The sequence below is a fragment of the Zootoca vivipara genome, chromosome 4, assembly GCF_963506605.1.
Source record: "Zootoca vivipara chromosome 4, rZooViv1.1, whole genome shotgun sequence".
NCBI classification, from domain to species: Eukaryota; Metazoa; Chordata; class Lepidosauria; order Squamata; family Lacertidae; genus Zootoca; species Zootoca vivipara.
The window spans coordinates 101,927,029-101,946,364 of NC_083279.1; the positions used below are offsets into that span (position 1 = coordinate 101,927,029).

A 19,336-nucleotide genomic window follows, 5' to 3' on the forward strand; every position below is an offset into this window, starting at 1 on the left:
GCCTTCCTAGAGAGGACAGGAAGCGAGGGGGGGTCCCTGTCCTCCAGCACCAAGGCCCCTCCCTCCCCCCTCCCTCCCCAGTCCTCCTTTCCTGCTTTGGTGTCTCTCCTGCAAGGGCTGCGTCGCTGTCCCTTCACTCCTGGGATGGTCGGGTGAGTCTCCCCCCCCCTCTCCCCCCCCAAGAGGGTGCAGTGGGGAGACGGGGGGGGTCCCAGGGCTGCAGCAGGGGAGGGTTCCCGGGGGGGGGGACCCAACTTCCTGCCCAGAGCCTCCTAATCACTTTTGATCTTCTGGAGGCTATGGCTTGCAGTGTCATTGGTTCCCACGTGGACCAAAAGGAAGGGGTACTTGTCGGTGGGTTTTATGATTCCTTCCAGCCGTTCTGTTACATCTTGGATCTTGACCCCAGGGAGACAGCACACCTCTCGAGACGTCTTGTCAGGCCCACAGATCACTGCTTCTGTACCCCTCAGTAGGGAATCCCCTATCACCACTACACGCCTCTTCATAGGCTTGGTTGGGATTCTTCCATGTGCTGTCCCTTCCAAGGTTACCTGCATATTCCTGGAGGACTGACTTTGCTGCTCGTCTTCATATTCCTGATCAACTGTGATGAGGGAGAGATCTTCAAATGGAGTCTGTTCCTCGTCTTCCATGTTAAGGGAGAGCACTTCAAATCGATTGTGTAGTTCTAAACCCTCAGAGCGATCCCTGGGCCTTCTACTTCTATGAGTCATGTTCCTCCATACATCTGGCTCCTGTGTTGGGGAACTGACCTCCTCCTCAGGGATGTCCCCTGTCTCCTCCTCCTTGGTGCAGACAGGGTGCTCTGCTGCATCCAAGAAAAACTCCAGCTCTTTAATTCCCTGGAGTGTAGATACCCGGGCCTGAAGCTGCTGGACCTTGTCTTCCAGCAGGGCAACCTTGTCTTCTAGTAGGGCAACTAACTTGCAATTGCTGTTGAATAAGACTGTTGTTGAATAAGACTGGGCCCAAGACAGAACCCTGTGGCACCCCACTAGTCACTACTCTCCAGGATGAGGAGGAGCCATTGATGAGCACCCTTTGGGTTCGGTCAGTAAGCCAGTTACAAATCCACTGAATGGTAGCATTGTCTAGCCCGCATTTTACCAGCTTCTTTACAAGAATATCATGGGGCAACTTGTCAAAGGACTTGCTGAAATCAAGATAGGGTATATCCACAGCGTTCCCTTCATCTACCAGGCTTGTAATTCTGTCAAAAAATGAGATCAGATTAGTCTGACATGATCCTCTCTGTCCCAAAGGGATTGTTGCTGGCAAAACAGTCAGAAACGGCCACTGCTGTTCACTGAGACTCCAAAGCCCTTTGTATCAATGGCTGTGTGTGTGTTAAGCTATCTAACGGAATAATAATAATAAATTAGGTAAAGGTAAAGGGGCCCCTGACCATCAGGTCGAGTCGTGTCCGACTCTGGGGTTGCGGCGCTCATCTCGCTCTATAGGCCGAGGGAGCCGGCATTTGTCCGCAGACAGCTTCCGGGTCATGTGGCCAGCATGACTAAGCCGCTTCTGGCGAACCAGAGCAGCGCACGGAAACGCTGTTTACCTTCCCGCCAGAGCGGTCCCTATTTATCTACTTGCACTTTGATGTGCTTTCGAACTGCTAGGTGGGCAGGAGCTGGAACTGAGCAACGAGAGCTCACCCCGTTGCAGGGATTCGAACCGCCGACCTTCTGATCAGCAAGCCCTAGACTGTGGTTTAACCCACAGCGCCACCTGGGTCCCTTAATAATAAATTAGCCACCTAAATTTCAAGGGAGATGTCTTTGGACCCGCCCACTTGGCCCTCATGGGGTTGGCCAGATACATACCTGGCCCTCAGAGCAAAGAAAAAGGGACCCCACCCCAGGAGTCTGTCTTCAGAGTGGAGGAGAGTCCAAGTGCAGGAAAATGGGACAGAAGCAGGGGAGAAATGTGCCCTGAAGTGGGGGTGGGGGGAGACCAACTCCTGAGGACCCCCAGGTGAGGACCCCCACTACAGCCAAGCATCCATTTTTCACAAGATACAAATGACTCTCTTGTCAGTCAGTTCTGACTTCATGCATTGACTGGAAAGGAGGAGAAACTAGGCTGATTCACCTCTAATAAATCCTTTCAGTTGCCTCCACATTTTGCACTGCAATGGTCCTTCTAGGAGGGCTAGAGGCTGCTTTCTTCTTCTTCTTCTTCTTCTTCTTCTTCTTCTCTTCTTCTTCTTCTTCTTCCTCTTCCTCTTCTTCTCCTTCTCCTTCTTCTCCTTCTCCTTCTCCTTCTTCTTCATCTCCTCCTCCTCCTCCTCCTCCTCCTCCTTTAAGAAGATATTTCATGGTTTGGGCTGTGGTCCAGTCTAGCCCTGGTTCCTAGCAAGACTCATCCATTCTTCTTCAGAGAAGCATTTTCTTCTCTTGAACTACAAATCCTGTAACAGAACAATGTATTGTATTTGCTTTGTAGGATTTCCTAGAACCTCTCATCAGCACAGGCAGAACTTGGCAGAAGACCAAAGGATTCCTTCCGATCTCTCAGAGGCTTCCTGAGAGCACAGATGGATGACCGAGACTCATCTGGCCCTGGAGCTGGAAGAGGCCATGCCATCCAAACTGGGAGCAGTGGGGGATTCTGGGAAAACTCTGTGCAGAAGATCCTGGGTGAGGAGGACACCCTCCGCTCAGAGGGGCAGAGCCAGCAGTTGAAGCTGTTCTGCTGCCTGGAGGCCAAAGGACCCCGAGAGGTTTGCAACCAAATCTACCACCTTTGTCGTCAATGGCTGAAGCCAGAAAGGCACACGAAAGCTGAGATGCTGGACCTGGTAATCTTGGAGCAGTTCCTGGCTGTCCTTCCCCCGGAGATGGAGAGCTGGGTGAGGGAATGCGGAGCGGAGACCAGTTCCCAGGCGGTGGCCCTGGCCGAAGGTTTCCTCCTGAGTCAGGCAGAGGAGAGAAAGCAGGTGAGAGAGACTTTCCTCTGGATACTCCCAAGGGTCTCCAAACAGGACGGAGAACATCCCATAATGCTCTAGTGATGGCCCATCCTTTTCCTGGGAAGGCATCCGTGGAATGAGATCTCACACCCTCAAGTTTTTGTCTTTGTCATTCTCTTTCTAATATTTCTCACATATCTCTATTTTGAATCCTTGTTTATTTTTCAGGGAAAGGATCTCCTTGCAGAAATGGACCTGGATTCCTGTGAGGCAGAAAGGCCTCCGTTGGACACCAGAGAGAGGCTACTGGGTAAGGAGGAAGGTTGTTTTTCTCCGTTTGGTCTCATTCTGTTGCTTTTCCAACTCATCTGATGGTTTTTTCATCTTGTTTTTTTTTGGTGGGGGGGATATTTGGGACAAGGGTCCAGAGGAGGGGAGATGTATTTTTGCACAACTAACATATGAAATGGGCACAAACCTCCAAATGCTCTCAGCAGGTCAGGCTTTCTCAAAGGCCCATCTGTAGTTAGAGATGCCCTGATTCACCTGCCAGAGAAGCAGATACTCCTGGCGTCCTGCTTACCTTTTTTCTTTTGCAGATGATATAATGAAGCCAGCAAGACCTCCTTATTCACATTTTTATGGGGGCAGAAGGGAAACAGCGGCTGTGGAACCAGATCAGGTCAGGGGAAGCTGCCTTGTGGGGACAGAGGCTGAGGGATGGAGCAATGTCATGGACGGGTTGGGCACAGAGGAATGGTGGGAGTAGGCAGCTGGGGAACCAGGAAGGGAAGATGGCTCAGAGCCCAAGGAGTGGAGGTGGAAGAAGGATGAGCGGTCAGAGGGAGAAGAGGGAGAAGCCTGAGGAAGAGGAGGTGTCAGAAGCTGAAGGGGTAACAGGGCTTAGTGAGCTGGGAGACTCTGTGGCAGAATGCAGCCCAGAATCAGAGGCAGAAGAGGAAGGAGGTGAGTGGGAGGAGGGAGGTGGAGAGGCAGAGGTGAGTCAGGAGAAGGAGGAACCACCGGTGGCTCCCTCTCCTTCTGCCAGAAGCCACCCTCCTTGCTTGGCGCTCAGAGCCAGGAGACGTCTGACAATGGAGGAGCAAAGGCAGGCTGCACAGTGGCACACTGTTCGATCGTATGCTAGGAAACCCAGAGAGGAGGAGACTTGGAATGCTGTGGGGAGCTGTGGGACTTCACTCTCAGCAAATGATTTCCTGGAGGACGACCCTGTCATGGAATTCTACTCAATATTGATCCAGAGCAGAACTCCAGTGTATTGTTAGGAGAGTAAAAACCTAAACACCTTGCAGGTTTCCTAAAAATAGACCAGAGGCAATTGTATTTCACTTGGCAAAGCTTTACTGCTACTAACGGCAAATGAGCATAATGGTCCCAAATCCAAAATGTTCAGGATTGGCCCCCTCCATAAGAAATTGCAGCAGTTGCAGCAGAATTAACATAAACTTACTATACAGTGGTACCTCGGTTTACAAACACAATTGGTTCCGGAAGTCTGTACTTAACCTGAAGTGTACTTATCCTGAAGCGAACTTTCCCATTGAAAGTAATGGAAAGTGGATTAATCCGTTCCAGACGGGTCCGCAGAGTACTTAAACTGAAGGTACTCAAACCGAAGTGTACTTAAACCGAGGTATGACTGTAACTTAGGATAAGTCTAAACCTTATCACTCAGCATACTTTGTACACAACACCAGAAGGAAGAGATAGAAAGAGAAAATGAAACCAAGGCTCCTTCTGGCCTCTTCTTATAGTCAGCATGACCTTGAGAGAAGAGATGACAAAACCACTTGAACCAGCTGTACTCAGCTTCCCAGAAGGAATAACTCAAACATCAGGAACCTTCTGCTTCTTTCATTTATGCAGAGAAGCTTCCGGAACCTTCTTCAATTAATTAGAAAATCAAAAAATGAAATGAGATCAATACTTTCTGCACTAAGAATTGCAAACTGACAAATGAGCTGCTGTTCTCCTTAGGCCTGAAACTCAGCCAAGTCTCTGAATATCGTGTTCTTGCTAAGAAAGAGTAAACTCCAGCTGTGAACTGTGGGATTTTCTGCTCATATAACTCTGTGACACCAGCCTCCTGAATGCCGCCAGTAGGATTCATCTGTAGTTGCAGTTTTCATGGAATCCTAGAGTTGAAAGGGACCCCAAGGGTCATCAAGTCCAACCCCCTGCATTGCAGGAATCTCAGCTAGATCATCCAGGCAGGTGGCCATCCAAACTAGGCTTATTTACTATCTATATTAATCACTGAATACAAAAATTGGCTTCTAAGCTTTGGAGATACCATTACCAACAGTGTCCAGGATTCACCTAGCCAGCCCCATCTGCTGCAAAATGGGGCCTGCCCCCCATTCCTCCCCCTCTCCATGCCCCCATGAACCCCTTGAATTTGGCTCTAGGGCACTGGGAAGGATCCTCTTCAGAACAGGACCCAAGGAGAGGAGAAAGTGGATCTTTCCATCTGGCAAACTGTAATAATTGCGTAAGGAGAATGACTTGAAAACCACAAGGAGGAGTACCACCTATTTGCACAAAGACCCATAATTAAAACGCAGAATAAAAGAATTCCATTAAAGTGTTAAAATAAGCATCCAAAATTAAAATGTGCAGCAAAGGAATCCTATTGAAACAACGCAGCCATTAAGAGGAAGGAAAGAACAGAGCATTGCGTAGCAGATCATATTTCTGCTGTCTCAGAGGAGGACATTTCCCTTTTTGTTTTAGGGTTCAGTGTGCTTTGAAGATGTCACTGTTCATTTCACGGACGAGGAGTGGGCATTGCTGGATCCTGACCAGAGAGCTCTGCATAAGGACGTCATGGAGGAGAATTGTGGGATCGTGGCCTCTCTTGGTAAGGCTCCCTGTGGGATTGCCATATCTGCCTGGAAATTCAAAAAATACCTCTATGTGACAAACCATCTATTTTCACAGAGCTCAACAGCGCTCCCTACAACACCTGGGAACCTAACACCCCCACCAGCGGCGTACAGAGCCTCTTGGTCACCCGGTGCGGCAATGTGTTGTTACGTAGTGACGTTACGTAGCGACGATGCATGCGTCGCTCCGTATCGACGCTACACATGCGCACTGCGGAGCAGGTTGCCGGGGGGGGGGCGTGCTCTAGTGCTGGGATCCTCAAGGATCCCGATGCTAGAGCGGCACACACAGATACCCCGAAAGCAAGCAGCCAGCCACCACCCAGTAAAGCTCCGCTCGGAGGCTGGCTGCTTGCTCACGGTGCGCTTTGCTTCTGCGAGCCCCCTGGGCTTGGGTGGGTTGTAAAACACAGGAGCAATGGCTGAGGTGGGCCAGCTGGGCGGCTTTGGAGGTGCCAAGAGCGAGCCCCCCACCTTGCCCTGGAGGCGAGGGGGCTTTGGAAACGAAGGGGGGCTGTCTAAGAAAAGCAGGCAAAGCATTCCAAGGTTATATTGCTGCAGTTTTTAGACAAGGAAAGCTACTCATATACTAAAACTCCAGGAGGTGGAAGAGGGAAGGGAAGAGGTTGCAACCTTTTCCCCTCGCCCCCCTGTTCTTCCATATTAAATGATATCCCAGGACTTTCATTCAAGATCTCCCTGGATCTCTCCTCCTCCTCTCCTCCTCTCCCCGCCCCGCCATCCCTCAAAAAGATTAGTTTCTGGGTGAAACTGAACTCTCGGTAACGTCACAACTGTAACTAATTTAGCATAAAATTGACAATTAAAAACAAACACACACAACCTCCTCAATGTGGAGCATCAAAGGGACAGCCAGGCTTGGAGGGGGGAGCAAGGAGGAGGGGGGAAGCAAAGCCCCTTCAGCTTTACAGGTGCAAAGTGACAATATGCAGAAACCAGGAGCAAAATTTGAGGGCCAAAATTCAGGAGGGCGACAAGCAAGGAGGGCGGCTGGCTGCTCAATTGCAGGGGCAGCATTGGAGCCTCCATGATGGCGATCACACCGCGCAGCAGTCGTCGTCAGTGGAGGTGGGGAGGGGGCGCCAAAGTGGAGGCCCCCCCAGAGTGGAGCCCAGGGAACCCCGCCCCTATCACCCCCCTGCTACGCTCCTCACCCCCACAAAAAACCGTGAACAGCAAATTGCAGTTTTTTCTGTGAACCATCTTCCCCCAGTTCTGCCTTTTCATACCACACTTGGGCTGGTCTGAACTGCCCAGGTCATCTTCAATGTCAGCTTCAGAGTTGTTTGGAAAGAGAAGTAGCTTCTGTCAGGTTTTCTGTTTTTGTTTTTTCTGCTGTCAGTCTTGGGTTGACCAAAGAGACGCCTGACATTGGAGATGGAGGGGAGGCCATGACTGGGCCAAACGAAATCCATCCCAGAGAAGAGCCAGGCTTATTGAATCTCAGGTAGTCGTAGCAGTGATAAGAATAGTAATAGTAATAATTTTTATTCATACCCTGCCCATCTGGCTGGGTTGCAACCAGGCATCACATATATAAACATGAAACATTAATAATAAAAATCTGATCTCATATAAAATGATCAACTTGTGTTGTTGTCGTTTAGTTGCGTCCGACTCTTCGTGACACCATGGACCAGAGCACGCCAGGCACTCTTGTCTTGCACTGCCTCCCGCAGTTTGCTCAAATTCATGTTCGTAGCTTCGAGAACACTTTCCAGCCATCTCGTCCTCTGTCGTCCCCTTCTCCTAGTGCCCTCAATATTTCCCAACATCAGGGTCTTTCCCAGGGAGTCTTCTCTTCTCATGAGGTGGCCAAAGTATTGGAGCCTCAGCTTCAGGATCTGTCCTTCCAGTGAGCACTCAGGGCTGATTTCCTTAAGAATGGATAGGTTTGATCTTCTTGCAGTCCATGGGACTCTCAAGAGTCTCCTCCAGCACCATAATTCAACTTATACTTGTGACTAAAATCGTGAAAACCTTTTGGGGAAAGTGTGTTTCCGAGGTTTGATGGCTCATAACACCATTTGTTGGGGGGAGTAATACCAAAAAATTATATAGCAATGGAAAGATAATTTAATGAAGATTGTAATGCAATAGCTTTTATGAAGGAGCATTTATTAGAACATCAGTCATAAAGAAGAAATGTGAAACACATAGAAAAATGGAGATATACAGAAATTCTCACCATGTCAATTAATACTTAGTTTGTAAAATAAAAAAAATTCCTTCAGTAGCACCTTAAAGACCAACTAAGTTTTTATTTTGGTATGAGCTTTCGTGTGCATGCACACTTCTTCAGATACAGTGTATCTGAAGAAGTGTGCATGCACACGAAAGCTCATACCAAAATAAAAACTTAGTTGGTCTTTAAGGTGCTACTGAAGGAATTTTTTTTATTTTACTTCGATCCAGACCAACACGGCTACCTACCTGTAACCAATACTTAGTTTGGTAACCTTTAGTTTTAATTACGGCCTTACAACGCCTTCTCATGGAGTGAACCAATTTTTTTTTTTAGTTCTGCAGCTGTAATAATGTGAAACCAATATGCAATTATTGCCTCTATTAATTGATCTGGGATTCCGAACAACATAGTTAGCGATCTTTTGGGGTTACATACACTTCAAAACTGGAATGAGTGTTCTGGTTTGCGTAGTTTTTTTGGAAAGCGAACGTACTCCATTCGGGGGTGCACTTCTGTTTTGTCGGCACGGCCTTCCCTCGCTCAGCCCTCGGAAGCAGATGCGTTGGAGCCAGGGAGCGGTACCGACATCCCTTGCCTGCTCGGCATGGCCTTCTCTTGCTTAGCGCCGGCTGCGGCAGCAACACCCAGAAGCAGAGAAGGGGGTCCTTGATGCTGCAGTGATGGAATAGCAGAATAGACAGCTGAGCGGAGGGTGGGGAGGAAGGATCCCTGTCTAGGGACTCGCCTGTCCTCAGGAGATCGACCAACAGCCCGCCCTCCTGTGGCGCCTCCTAAACTCTCCATTCAAATGCGGCGGCCCCACCTGCTATTGGTTGAAACGGATGGTGAGGTCACAAACAGTCCTGAGCAAATTAGGCTGCTCGTGACAGCTTCAGTTCTCAACGGAGCTGTGGCCATGTGCGGGGTGACAGATGCGCAGGAGAAGAAGGCAGAGTGCCGTCGGCGTTTCCAAGATTTTGCAGTGTGTGTGGGTGGCATTTAAATGGAGACTCCGCTCCTTTCTTAGTGGGAAGAGCATTAAACAGAGGGTTGCCACACAAATAGACCCGGAGGAGGAGCAAAAAATAAAAACAAAAAGCAGCACCGTTTGTGCTTGCAAATCTAACGACTCTTGAGTTATAGAATCATAGAATTGCAAAGTTGGAAAAGATCCCAAGGGTCATCTAGTCCAACCCCCTGAAATGCAATCTCAGCTAAATGATACTGGGTGTGGGTGCTGTTTGTGTCTGCATTCTGGAAAGTGTAGTTTTCAGTTAAGTTTTTCCTGCTGACAAGATTCGGAGATAATTATTCAATTTTATTTATAAAATTTGTCAGTCACTTGCCCAGGGTAACCCAAAGCAATGTGCAGACAAACCTTCAGCCACAGCTGCCCACGTACAGCTATTCAATCAGGTTTCTCCACCCTTTCCTGGTACCTCCTGGTACTTCTCAGATGAGAAGATCGACAGTTGCTTGAAGTAGCAGCTTGCCCACATCAGCGTTCCCAGCAAGTGATGTTGGAATGCCCAAATGTGAAAACTCTTTTGGGGGGGAGAGAGCTGTGTCTTGCCCAACGAGCTACATCATGTCAGGATCTCCTACTCTCGAGTAGGACCCTGGTAGAGACACATGCCTGGCTGGCATGTTCTCTCCCTCCTGGTAGATTGTTTGGGAGCTTCAAAAGCTTTCTCCAGCATGTACATCACAGCGACTGATGCCTTCGCGACATCAGCATACCTACGATTCTGCAGAGTTTGCGCAATTGCATAAGAGAACTCAGTAGCACAGCACTTGGCTAATCTACTTTTATTTACGTATAAACACACTCGGAGCACGGCAACATGGCTCCCTCTCCCTCTCTAGCATCAGGCAGCAAAGAGAGAGAACAAAGAACAATAGTCCCACTTCAGGAACACAGTAAGACAAACATCCTGTCTATGTCACTTCCCATTCCTGTTGAAACAAAACATACCGTCATGCGATAGACAACAAACTCATGGCTGCACACGGGGAATGAATCTCCAACACATCTTAGCAGTGTGGAACTTCTTCTCCACTTCCAGAGGGAAGTAACTACTACTCCCTGTCAAGCCGGTTAACTCGTCTTCTCGTTATGTGTTTTTATGTTGTGAACTGCTGTGTGATATTGGGATGAAGGGAGGTATATAAAAAAAATTATACAGTGGTATACATGGATGATTGCTTTCATTTTATGGATCAACGGTCTTGTTAGATAGTAAAATTCATGTTAAAGCACTGTTTTAGGGGTTGTTTTTTAAAGTGGAATGGATTAATACATTTCCCATTACTTTCTATGGGAAAGCACGCCTTGGTTTAAGAACACTTTAGGGTTAGGGTTTGGTTTAAGAATGGACTTCAGAATGGATTAAGTTCGTAAACCAAGGTACCACTGTATTGCTGGATTGCTTCTGACTAACAAGTTTCTTTTGTCGGCTCCATAGATTTTCGATTTGGTTAAGGTCTGGGCTATTCTCAGGCCATTCCAGCAGTGGAATATGATTATATTGAAACCACCTTTTGCACACAGCAGCAACATGACATGGAACTGAATCCTGTTGAAATATTAAATAAATAAATATGCATGCTTCAGTATCTAGGAAAAGATCACATGCGGAACGCTTCAGTTTGGGCTCAAGTATTTGACTTATGTATTTGGGGATTTTACATTCCCACTAAATCCTGCGCACACCTTTTGGTGTTATACAACCCCAGATCATAACACTAACTGGGTGTTTCACGGTAGGTGTAATGCCAGTAGGATGTAAATCTTCTCTGATTCTTCTTCTCCCATATTTTTCTTTCATTTTATTATGTTCTTCAAACTCACGAAACGAAAGAAGACAAAAAAATCAACCAACCTCATAGCAATCACATAACAATCTGACAAAAGTCAACCAAAGCAAGTTGTGCCTCCTTTTTCTAGTTATTTGGTATAACTTTTGATAGAATACAGGTAATTACATTCTTGATTAAATTATCTTTCCATTGATACATAATTGTATGATATTACCGTACTCAAAAAGAAGTAGTGTTATGATCCATCAAACCTCTGAAATTTACTTTTTTTCCAAAAGGCTTCCACAATTTTGACCACTACTGTACATCAAAGTAAGCAAAATTCAACAACCCATCAGAATCTAATAATAAATATGTTGGTAAATGACAAACCACAAAAGTAATCGTAATGGTGCTGTTGCGGCTACTCTCGAGAAAGGACGCCCAAGTCTGTGCTTGTCTTTAAAGGTTTTATTGTGCATAGTATTTACAGTGCAGTGATAGCAGAAAACATGACCTCCTAGTCACTTGCAGAGTCCGGGAGTGGACGTTTCCTGTTGTGTGACCAGCATAAGAGTTTGGGCACCCCGAAACGCCTCCTCCCGACCTTAGGTTTAGTGGCACGCCTTAATTCAGGCGCCAGAAGGGGCTGCCTGTTCCCCTCCACCTCTTGGTCAAGGCTCTCCCACATCACTGAGCCTTGCCACCTCCATACCGCTAACTTCCTCATTCTCCCCACCTGACCCACTGCTGCTGCTCTTACTGGGCGAAGAGCTGGTAAACAGGATGGGGGGAGGTTCCCTGTAGGAAGGTCCCCTGACAGTAATGAATACACGTCCAACTCCCTTCAGTTCTTTTTCATTTGTTCCTGAGGCTCTAATCCCTTTTTGTCTCCATTGCAGATTTTGATGAATTGGAAGTCGAGAACAAGGGTGAACCTGACAAAATCCCAAGAGAGGAGAAGCCACGCAAAACTTTGGAGTTTGGAGAGAGCTGCAGTCAGAGCTCCCATTCCACTTCCCAACAAAGAATTCTCATTGGAAAGAAATTCTATCAGTGTGTGGAATGTGGAAAAAGCTTCAGTAAGAGCTCCAGTCTCAATACCCATCAAAGAATTCATACAGGGGAGAAACCCTATCAGTGCATAAAATGTGGAAAGAGCTTCAGTCTGAGAGACTCTCTCAATTCCCATCAAAAGATTCATACAGGGGTGAAACCCTATCAGTGCATGGAATGTGGGAAGAGCTTCACTAATAGCTGCCATCTCACTAAGCATCAGAGAATTCATACAGGGGAGAAACCCTATCAGTGTGTTGAATGTGGAAAGAGCTTCAGTCAGAGCTCGCATCTCAATGCACATCAAATAATTCATACAGGGGAGAAACCACATCAGTGTGTGGAATGTGGAAAGAGCTTCAGTCAGAGGTCCAATCTCACTTCCCATCAGAAAATCCATACAGGGGAGAAACCGTATCAGTGTGTGGAATGTGGAAAGAGCTTCCGTACGAGCTCCAATCTCACTTCCCATCAAATAATTCATACAGGGAAGAAACCCTATCAGTGTGCGGAATGTGGAAAGAGCTTCAGTACGAGCTCCAATCTCACTTCCCATCAAAGAATTCATACAGGGAAGAAACCCTATCAGTGTTTGGAATGTGGAAAGAGCTTCAGTCACAGCCACAGTCTCACTTTCCATCAAATAATTCATACAGAGGAGAAACCCTATCAGTGCATTGAATGTGGAAAGAGCTTCAAGCAGAGCTCCGAACTCGCTAAACATCAGAGAATTCATACAGGGGAGAAACCGTATCAGTGCACTGAATGTGGAAAGAGCTTCAGTCAGAGCTCCAATCTCACTGCACATCAAATAATTCATACAGGGGAGAAACCCTATCAGTGCGCTGAATGTGGAAAGAGCTTCTGTCAGAGCTCCCATCTCACTGCACATCAAATAATTCATACAGGGGAGAAACCACATAACTGTGTGGAATGTGGAAAGAGCTTCAGGAAGAGCTCCCATCTCACTTCCCATCAGAGAATTCACACAGGGGAGAAACCCTATCAGTGCATAGAATGTGGAAAGAGCTTCAGTCGGAGAGACTCTCTCAATTCCCATCAAATGATTCATACACGGGCGAAACCCTATCAGTGCATAGAATGTGGAAAGAGCTTCAGTCGGAGAGACTCTCTCAATTCCCATCAAATGATTCATACAGGGCTGAAACCCTATCAGTGCATGGAATGTGGAAAGAGCGTCACTAATAGCTCCCATCTCACTAAGCATCAGAGAATTCATACAGGGGAGAAACCCTATCAGTGCGTTGAATGTGGAAAGAGCTTCAGTCAGAGCTCCCATCTCAATGCACATCGAATAATTCATACAGGGGAGAAACCACATCAGTGTGTGGAATGTGGAAAGAGCTTCAGTCACAGCCACAGCCTCACTTTCCATCAAAGAATTCATAAAGGGGAGAAACCCTATCAGTGCTTCGAATGTGGAAAGAGCTTCAGGAAGAGCTCCCATCTCACTTCCCATCAGAGAATTCATACAGGGGAGAAACCGTATCAGTGTGTGGAATGTGGAAAGAGCTTCAGTACGAGCTCCAATCTCACTTCCCATCAAAGAATTCATACAGGGGAGAAACCCTATCATTGTGTGGAATGTGGAAAGAGCTTCAGGCAGAGTTCTGAACTCGCTAAACATCAGAGAATTCATACAGGGGAGAAACCGTATCAGTGCTTCAAATGTGGAAAGAGCTTCAGTCAGAGCTCCCATCTCACTTCCCATCAGAGAATTCATACAGGGGAGAAACCATATCAGTGTGTGGAATGTGGAAAGAGCTTCAGTACAAGCTCCAATCTCACTTCCCATCAAATAATTCATACAGGAAAGAGACCCTATCAGTGTGTGGAATGTGGAAAGAGCTTCATTCACAGCCACAGTCTCACTTTCCATCAAAGAATTCATACAGGGGAGAAACCCTATCAGTGATTCCATGTGGAAAGAGCTTCAGTCACATCTCCTCTCTCATTTCACATCAGAGAATTCATACAGGGGAGAAACCCTATCCATGCGTAGAATGTGGAAAGAGGTTCAGTACGAGTTCCGATCTCACTAAGCATCAAAGAATTCATACAGGGGAGAAACCCTATCCGTGCCTGAAATGTGGAAAGAGCTTCAGGAAGAGCTCTGATCTCACTTCCCATCAAAGAATTCATACAAGGGAGTCAGCATTCCAAAGCTGTCACCATGAGCGGAGGACACCTGTTTTTTAAGATGACATTTGGACTTAATTAACGGGCATGCTTTGAACTACGGGAGATAAGATTATCTACTAATTGAATTAGCCAAGTTTTTGATCTAGAGAAGTACTTTGTAATTGGATTCGTATGTGGGGGAGGTGAGCCTCCATTATTTTCTTTTGATAAATTTTGCATTTGCTGTTTTACTTAGCAAATTTCCCCCCAAAAATTTAGTGTTTGAAATATGCAAGCGGCATTTAAAGGGTATTTTGTTATTGTTATGGTTTAACTTCGAAATGGACTGTGTGAAATTTTGACTATGATTCTGACAACAATCCTCAATGGAATGTTAAAAAGAATTATTGACTGGAGTTATTGTGTTTTGCTGAGGCGTCAATTTGTTAGTAGCTGGAATGAGATGACAGAAGGGAATTTTGGATATCTGCCTGGGGCTAATGGCAGAAACCTAAGCCTCCCTTTGTATTGGATGTGATGCACTGAGATTTGCCCTTGTTTGCCAAACCCGAAAGTGAGATTGCTAAGGACTTTGGAAAACAACAGGAAAACAAAGAAGAAGAAAATTAAAAATATTTCATACAGAATTATAATGGACTACCCCGCCTGCTGAATTAATGGACAGATTATTTGAATACGAGCAAAAGTTGAACGGACCTGTGGCTGTTAAAAATAAATAAATAAAGGATAAACATCGAAAGTGATTTTAAAGAATATTGTGTGTGTGAGAGAGAGAGGGGGGGGGAGAAAAACCCTATCCGTGCGGGGAATGTGGAAAGAGCTTCAGTCAGGGCTCTAATCTCACTTTGTATCAAAGAATTCATACAAAGGTTGGAAAAACCTTTCATTAAATAGCTTTAGGAGCCAGGCAAATACACACCTTTTTAAGCAGGCCTTTGGCTGATTGACATATAATGCCCTTTTAAAATGTGGTGGGGAGGGGGGGTTACAGATGTGTATTTTGTGTTATTATTTTGTGTTTTTATGTTGTAACCTTCCTGAGACCTGTGGGTGTAGGGAATAGAACTCTTAGGGGCCAAGGGGTCTTTGCCCCCCCCAAATAAAATATTTGATGGGCACCCCCCAGTTGATAGGCATTGCCCTTCAAATGGCGTGCATGCATCATGTTATTTATTGTGCAAGGCGGGCCTTACCTGGCCCCCCACCAATTTTTTATTCAAGTTGGCACCACTGTGTTGGGTGGTATACAAAGTAAATAAACACATAAAGAAGAAGAGGAGGAGGAGTTTGAATTTGATATCCCGCTTTATCACTACCCGAAGGAGTCTCAAAGCGGCTAACAATCTCTTTTCCCCTCCTCCCCCACAACAGACACTCTGTGAGGTGCGTGGGGCTGAGAGACTTCAGAGAAGTGTGACTAGCCCAAGGTCACCCAGCAGCTGCATGTGGAGGAGCGGAGACGCGAACCCGGTTCCCCAGATTACGAGTCTACCACTCTTAACCACTACACCACACTGGCTCCCTTCTTTTAAATTGCCTTCTTTTGCACATGTTCCAGCTTGTCAATATCCTTACTTATTATCATTTATAAAATTTATGTGCTCTTCATCTGAAGATTTCACAACATAAACATATAGGATGAAAGCTGTGTTGGTCTGAGTCGAAGCAAAATAAACTAAAATATCCACCTGATGAAGTTAAACAACAGATCAACAGAGCCAGACTGATACCTAGAGAGAACCTGCTGCAAGATAGACCCAAAAAAGAAAATAACAGAACACCACTAGTCATCACATACAGCTCCCAAGTTAAAACAGTACAACGCATCATCAGAGATCTACAGCCTCTCCTAGACAATGACAGCTCTCTTTCTCAAGCTCTGGGAGGAAGACCTTTCATTGTCTACAGACAGCCACCCAATCTTAAACAACTCCTCACCCACAACAATACAACCAACAGACTTAACGTGGACACTGGTACCAGAGCCTGCAATAAACCCAGATGCCAACTTTGCTGCCACATACACCCGGACAACATCATTACTGGCCCCAACAACATCCAACATACCATCTCAGGACTATTTAATTGCTCGTCTTCTAACATTGTGTATGCCATCAAATGCCAACAGTGCCCTTCAGCTCTCTATATTGGACAAACAGCCCAAACCCTATGCCAAAGGATAAATGGACATAAATCTGACATCAGGAACCATAAGACAGAGAAACCAGTAGGAGAACACTTCAATCTCCCAGGACATTCTATACAAGATCTCAAAGCAGCTGTTTTATTACAGAGAAATTTCAGGAACAGACTGGAAAGAGAAGTTGCTGAATTGGAACTCATTACCAAGCTTAAAACCATGGAGCCACCTGGGATGAATAGAGACATCGGATTCTTATCTCATTATGCATTATCAAGCTTTCTTTAGCGCCTCAGCCCTTACTCCCCCCCCCAGGACTAATTGCAGCCATCAGCAGCCATTAACAGCCATCCACAGGTTTACCACTCCCATCAGCCCATCACCCATTCCCACCCACCCCCACCACCCTCTGTATATATATATAGGGTCTGACACTTCTGTTTCCAGTGTATCTGAAGAAGTGTGCATGCACACGAAAGCTCATACCAAAATAAAAACTTAGTTGGTCTTTAAGGTGCTACTGAAGGAATTTTTTTTATTATATAGGATGAAAGGATGGCTTTCTCAAAAACAAGACAAGCCAGAGAAATCTCTCCTCCCTTTTTTGTGGATGGAGTTACAAAGTTTGTTGATCAGGGGACTGCTGTGGAAATAGTGCATCTTGATTTCAGGAAGGCTTTTGGCAAGGTCCCCGCAATATTTATGTGAGGAAGCTGGTAAAATGTGGGCTGAATGAGGTAACTATTAGGTGGATTTGACTGACCGAACCCAAAGAGGATTCTGTCATGGTTCCTCCTCATCCTGGGGGAAAGTGACAAGAGGGGTGCTGCAGGGTTCTGTCCTGAGCCCATTGTTGTTCAACGTCTTTATAAATGACTTGGATGAAGGAACTGCTCACCCCATTTGCAGGCAACCCCTGCTGTGAGTGCCTGCAGATCCCGTCCCTGCCTCTCTCCATCTGGTCCAGGATGGGACCTGACAGGCCTCTTAAGGACAGCTGCTGCTGCTGCTGCTGCTCAGGAGAACTCAGAACAGCGCAGAGAGTTCTTTCTTAAAATGTTTTTAAAATTGCTCTTTTAATTCTTTTTGGCTGGGGGGGGGCAGGATGGATGTTTAGTTGGGGTTGGAATTTGTTTAATCTTGGTATGTTTGTAACTTTTATTGTATTTTGTTTCTGTTGTTTTATTGGGGTTTTTTCTATAGGTTTTTATTTTGTTTTTAAGGGTAGGGGTCAGGGCTGCCTGGGAGTGGGTCCCATCCAACAGAATGGCTGGGGCAGGTTCCACAGGGAGGTATGCACTGGGACATCCGATCTCAGTGATCACGGGTAGGAGGAGGAGGACCAGACCAAGCAATTCCCGAGGAGGCAGGTTTAGTCGTTGTTTGCGGACTATCCCTGCCTCCGGGTCTGGTCTTGACCGGATGGATACTGGAATCAGCAAGGGAGACCCACATGGCCTGAAGGTGCTGCAGTACAATGCCAGGTCAATGACTCACAAGACGGCTGTCATACATGACTTGATTGTGGATGGAGGACTTGACCTGGTTTGTGTAATGGAGACTCAGTTGGATGAAGCAGATGGGCCTGTCCTTGCCACTGCTTGTCCACCAGGTTTCTCTAGCACACAGCAACTCGGGTGATGTGAGGAGGCAGGGGGGTTGCAGTGATTTTTAGGAAGTCATTAGCTTGCACCAGGCGTCCTATTGGGAAAACCCAGTTCTCTGAGTGCATGTTCTGGAAGTTGGGCAATAAGGGCAGTACAGGATTCTTTTTGGTGTTCCGACCTACCTGCTGCAAAAAGGATTCCCTGCCAGAGCTGTTTCAGTTTGTGGCAGATGTTCTCCTGGAGACACCTAGTTTTGTTGTCCTGGAAGATTTTAACATCCACACCAGGCATCCCCAAACTGCGGCCCTCCAGATGTTTTGGCCTACAACTCCCATGATCCCTAGCTAACAGGACCAGTGGTTGGGGAAGATGGGAATTGTAGTCCAAAACATCTGGAGGGCAGAAGTCTGGGGATGCCTGATCCACACCAACACGACTTTAGAAGGGGCCGCTTGGGACTTTGTGGAAAGCATGGCCTCCATGGGGCTGTCCCTGAATAAGTTTGGCCCAACTCATAGTTGCGGACATGCCTTAGACCTGGTGTTCACTTCTAGTGACGTGGGTGATCTGACGCTAAGTAAAAGTGAAACTAACCAAGTGCCATGGTCAAATCACTTCCTGGTGCAACTGGACTTCTCTGGGACCCTTCCCCTCTGCAAGGAGGTGGGACCGATTCGGATGGTCCGCCCCGCCACTTAATGGATCCAAATGGTTTCCAGAGAGTGGTAGGAGAGGTTTTATCCCATGATGTCGAGCCTACCAAGTGGTGATAGTGACGGCAAAGAAGACCTTCACCGCCTCTATTGCATCTGCAGAAAACAGCAACAGGAGACTCTTTCAGGTGGTTCGCAATTTAACGGAACCACCTGCTCCATCAGGGCCTGGTACGGGCCACATAGAATCATAGAATCATAGAGTTGGAAGAGACCTCAAGGGCCATCCAGTCCAACCCCCTGCCAAGCAGGAAACACCATCAAAGCATTCCTGACAGATGATCTCTTGCAATGATTTTGCAAAGTTTTATTGCAGATAAAGTCGCTAAGATTCGGAAAGAGGTAGACTCCTCTTTCCCCTGGGAGGAGGGCCTGTTGGCATTTTCACCCCTCCCATTGCAAGAATTGCCTGATCTTTTGTTTAACTTTCATGTTATGAGAAAGGAGGGGGCGGAAGCTGTTCTTCGGTTCTTCTGTCTCTGGTACTAAAAAGTTCCCCTTTCATCTGTGTAGAGATAAGATGGCTGTATGAGAGCTGCTCCTCTCATGCATGTCTGTAGTGATTTGTAGTGACGGTTAGAAATAAATTAGGTGTGCTTCAAAACCTCCACAGCTTTGCTTCTGTTTTACTCTGCTGAGTTTTGGTGCTCACAATGAGCAGATGGGAGTCCACTGCACCAGGACCTCTTCTCCAGGAATGCCGTGTCTCTGTTCCTGTGATCGGAAGGTCGGTGAAGGTGCTCCAGTCGTGTCAGAGGTGCTGATGTGGCTACTCTAGAGTAACGACTCCTCGCAGCATAGT

At 46.7% G+C, this 19,336-nt stretch overlaps 1 pseudogene; it reads left to right on the forward strand.

Annotated features, from left to right (window-relative positions):
- Nucleotides 1-62: 62 nt before the first annotated feature.
- On the forward strand, nucleotides 63-18,723 carry LOC118084884 (zinc finger protein 665-like; annotated as a pseudogene).
- Nucleotides 18,724-19,336: the final 613 nt, after the last annotated feature.